The sequence below is a fragment of the Martes martes genome (assembly GCF_963455335.1).
Source record: "Martes martes genome assembly, chromosome: 5".
NCBI lineage: Eukaryota > Metazoa > Chordata > Mammalia > Carnivora > Mustelidae > Martes > Martes martes.
This window is the reverse complement of record NC_137892.1, coordinates 34,277,197-34,281,506: the sequence shown is the minus strand read 5'-3', so window position 1 is coordinate 34,281,506 and position 4,310 is coordinate 34,277,197.

Sequence of the window (4,310 nt, the reverse complement as noted above, 5' to 3'; positions counted from 1 at the left end):
CCGCATCGGGCTCTCCGCTCAGCAGGGCGTCTGCTTCCCTCTCTCTCTCTGCCTACTTGTGATCTCTCTCTCTGTGTCAAATAAATAAATAAAATCTTTTTTTTTTTTAAGAATAATGGATTAGGTAATATTAAAAGAGAAATCTCAGAAAAGGAAATAAGAATGCTTTTAAATTTTGGAAAGATACTCACTTGTAGTAAGAGACTTTCAGATTAAAATTACAAGGAAACATGATTTATGCCTATTGGACAGATAAGTTCAAAACATGTGCTGATTTACTGTGGCCATGAACATGAGGTGAGACAGTGTTAAATACTGCCAGGAGGGGCCCATGCTAGTTGAAACGTTTTGGAGACCATTTATTCATATCTACTAAAGTTAAAAATGCACATATCTCTCGTTCCAACAACTTTACTTCTTATACTTTTTCCCAAAGATAAACCTGTATATCTACAAAGTGATCTCTGAAAAGGATACTATTTGGGACATATTTTGTGATAGCAAGTGTTTGGAAACAACTTACATGTATGTCTATTATTAGTGGGCTAGTTAAACAAATCATGGAAAAATCCACTTAATACTATGCAGCTGTTAAAAAGAATGAGCAAAACTGGAATAACCATTTGGGAAAACTGTTTGGCAGTGTTTCCCAAAGCAAAACAAAAGCCGACCTCGTGACCCAGTCGGCACACAGATAGACACCCAAGAGAAATGAATATCTATATCCACTAAAAGATATGCCCAAGTCTGTCCATAGCAGCTTTAATCAAAACAACCCCAAATTAAAAACAATCCAGATGTCCATCAACAGGAGAATGAGTCAACAGTGATCTACTCATACAATAGTATAATACTCAGCAATAAAAATAAACGGAAATGCAACAACTCGGAAAATCTTTCTGACTTGTTGAAGGAAAGAAGGGAGATACAGATATGGTTTCATGTATATGAAGTTTTGAAACAGGCAAAACTAAGTGCAATGACAGAAGTTAGCCTAGAGGTTTGTCTCTGATGGCCTGGGGGAGCATTCTGAAGGGATGGAATGTTCTATACATTGATCTGAATGGTGGTTACAGGAGCGTACACGTATATAAAATTCTTCCCCCTGTACACTTAAAACCGATGCACTCCACACACTTTCTAATTTAACTTTGATAAAACAAGTAAAAGAGGAAGAATAAGGAAAAAGACGAGGATGAGTAGGAGGAGGAGAGTGATCTATTTCCATCCCTGTGGAGAACCTGTAGGCTAGAGTATTAAGTGAAGGCATATCCCAACTTGAGTTTCTCATCTGAACCACTGCACACACAGTATTATTTATAACTATTTCCTCAATTCTCCCAAGTATGGTACCTAAAACTCTCTGGTGCCTAGGAGAAATGTTACTTTATTACATGCCCCGGATACCTTCAGGTACAAGAGCTTAACTTTCTCAAGGAATCCTAGATGAGAATGTTTAGGCATGCTACATGTTGTGTTTTTTTAAAAACATATATTTATCACAAAAAAACAAATAGCGGTTGGAGAGGGATCTGGTAGCTCACTTCCAACTGTTTGACCAATTGTACAACTTGAATTGTATACTATGTGTATGGAAACACAGAAATTTCTAGATGGAGCAGCGAGAGTATGAGAGAGCTAATGCAGTGATGCTTCGGTATGGTTATATGCTAACTAAGAAATGAGGCACCTGGGTGGCTCAGTTGATTAAGCATCTGCCTTCAGCTCAGGTCATGATCCCAGGGTTCTGGGATCCCTGCTCCGTGGAGAGCCTGCTTCTCCCTTTCCCTCTGCCTGCCACTCCCCCTGCTTATGCTCTCTCTCTCTCTGTCAAATAAATAGATAAGCAACTCTTATACTACTTTGAGTTTCTCTAAGAAAGAAAAAATAAAAGCTTTGATGGCAAAGTATATGATTTAAGACTGTCAAAGTTCCAGAAGTTATAGGCGTGGAGGAAGAAAATGGAATTTGTCAGGAGCATGATGAAAGTATGGCAAGGTTCTGATAATATTCTTTCAGCGGGTTGGGTCACTTTTCCCCATCTAAGCCCAGTTGTCTTGTGAAGGAGCTGATGATTGCGATAAAGAGGGGAGGTAGGGGAGGTCTGGGAATCTGTCTGGCTGGTAACTTTAAAGGTTAAGCAGCAAAATGTCAAAATAGCTTCTCCGTTTTGCTGGTGAATCAAGGTAACTAAAGAAAGCCACAGAAACTGAAGCCTGATGATGGCAGAAACCATAGGATTTAGTACAGACCAATTTCACATATGTGCGCACGCACGCACGCACGCGCGCACACACACACACACAGCCCAGAAATTAGTGGTCTTGGTGAGGAGAATCAAGTTGTGTTCCAATCTCCAACCAGCACATCAGGCTCTTCATATACCAGGAAAATTGCACCAGAATTTCCAGATACATGTGTAACAATGAAGAGAACAGTAAGTACTATAGAACGAGAAGTAGAAGACTTAGTGAGCACATCAGTTCACGTGCAGAGGGCTTCAGGTACACTCTGTCGTTAAATCCTCACAGCATTCTGCTGCAGCAATGATGCTGTTATCCTCCTCCTACAATTGAGGGAACAGGCTCAATGAGTATAAGCAGCTTGCTCAATAGTTGAGTGCGACGCACACTTCTTTCCTCTGAACCCCCCTGTTTGTGTAGTACGTGGCTCGTCACCAGTCAGAATTCCGATGAACTCCTCATGTAAAGAATTACGCATGCAGAGTCCAACTCCTTACTTATTTCATCGTGATTTAGGCTTTTTCCACAATCTGTTACATTTCTTAATTTGCTGATGTGTTTGACCCCATTTCTTGAAATGGGCACACATTGCTTAGAAATGCCTTACAAGTTTGTTTTTGTTTGCCTGTTTGTTTTGCTGTGACACTCATCCTAGGGAGCAGATAGAGATCTCTTGGGAAGAAAAAAAAAAAAAAACACCCTGACAAGTAGCATATTCCTTGGCATTTTGCAAAGCCCTGTGATGAAGCCCCCTCAAAGTTCACTATTCAAGTGTTAAAAAATGCAGAATACCTTCAAAGATACTTCAATGGCATATTATTTCTCGAGACAACTCTTTGATTATCTAGGTAAGTTCACGATGGCAACATCTCATTCAGTATTAAAGTATGTTTTATCCTTTTAATGGTCCTAGAGTATCAGGGAGGAACATCAGTTACACTGTAGAGAAACTCCTTGATTTAAAATTCTTCATTGCTTACAGCATAGATGCCCAGAAAATGGTAGGTAGATAAATTAATGAAAATAGAAATAGCTTGCCATTTTCCTTCTCACATTTGGTATGTAGAATTATCTGTTTGGTTGGTTGCGAAGTAGTTGAAGAAATGGAGTCAGCTTGTCGTTTCATTGTTGGGAGTCTCTCCGCCAGCCCTGGGGGCAAGGAGTAACCCGACCTCTTAAGGACCTAGAAGCCAGAACTAGTTGGCTTTGGGGAACTAGATTTCATTCTCCAGTTCTGGAAGCCAAATCGATTGCATATTTGTCAAATCTCTCAGCATCTACTTTGTGCTTCTGCCTCAGCTGACAGGTGTGCACTGCTTTGTTCAGACTCTCCTAGCTGCCGTCTTTTAGTCCTGTGCCACTGTCCTGTAGAAACCACTGGACTGGATTACTCCAAGCCAGTGGGCACCAGAGTCCATTCAGCGGTGGTCAAGCGTGTGGGATCCCAGGGTGCCCTCCCCTGGGCGGGGCCATGGGAGTGGAGAGGAGAGAACCCGGAGCACACTTGCTGAGAAGAGGACTGGGGGAGCAGTGAAGACATGACTGTGGCGAAAATAGTTACAATTTGTATTATAGCTGCCATGTGGGAAGCAATATTCTTCCCGACTCTGCCTATTTAGGGACTAGGCAGACAGCCTCTCCGTCATATTTACATGTTTCCATAAAGGCTTCTCCAGAGTCAATCTAGTTCTGAAAATTCATAGGATTTAGGGATAGGCTTTGGAATGGGGCTACAGGAGAGAGGACAACGGTGGGGTTTACCTACTTGATTTAGATTTTAATGGAGACTCGGAGGCTTTCTCCATTGAATGGTGATTTTTGCCTCGGAAGCTCTGTTCTTAAGGCATATTTATAACATCCGAGGCTGAAGCTTTCCCTGAATGTTTTGGAAATCAGAGATGGAAAACTTCAGTGGATAGTGCTGGCTGCAGTTCAAGGCATGCTAGTGCAATGCTGGGGGTGGGGGTGGGGGGATGTTATTTAAAACCACAACCGAATGTGGCAACTTCTGCCTTTTCCATGGAGAAAACAGGGGTGGGAAGAGGGGGTAATTCATCCCTTTGAGAG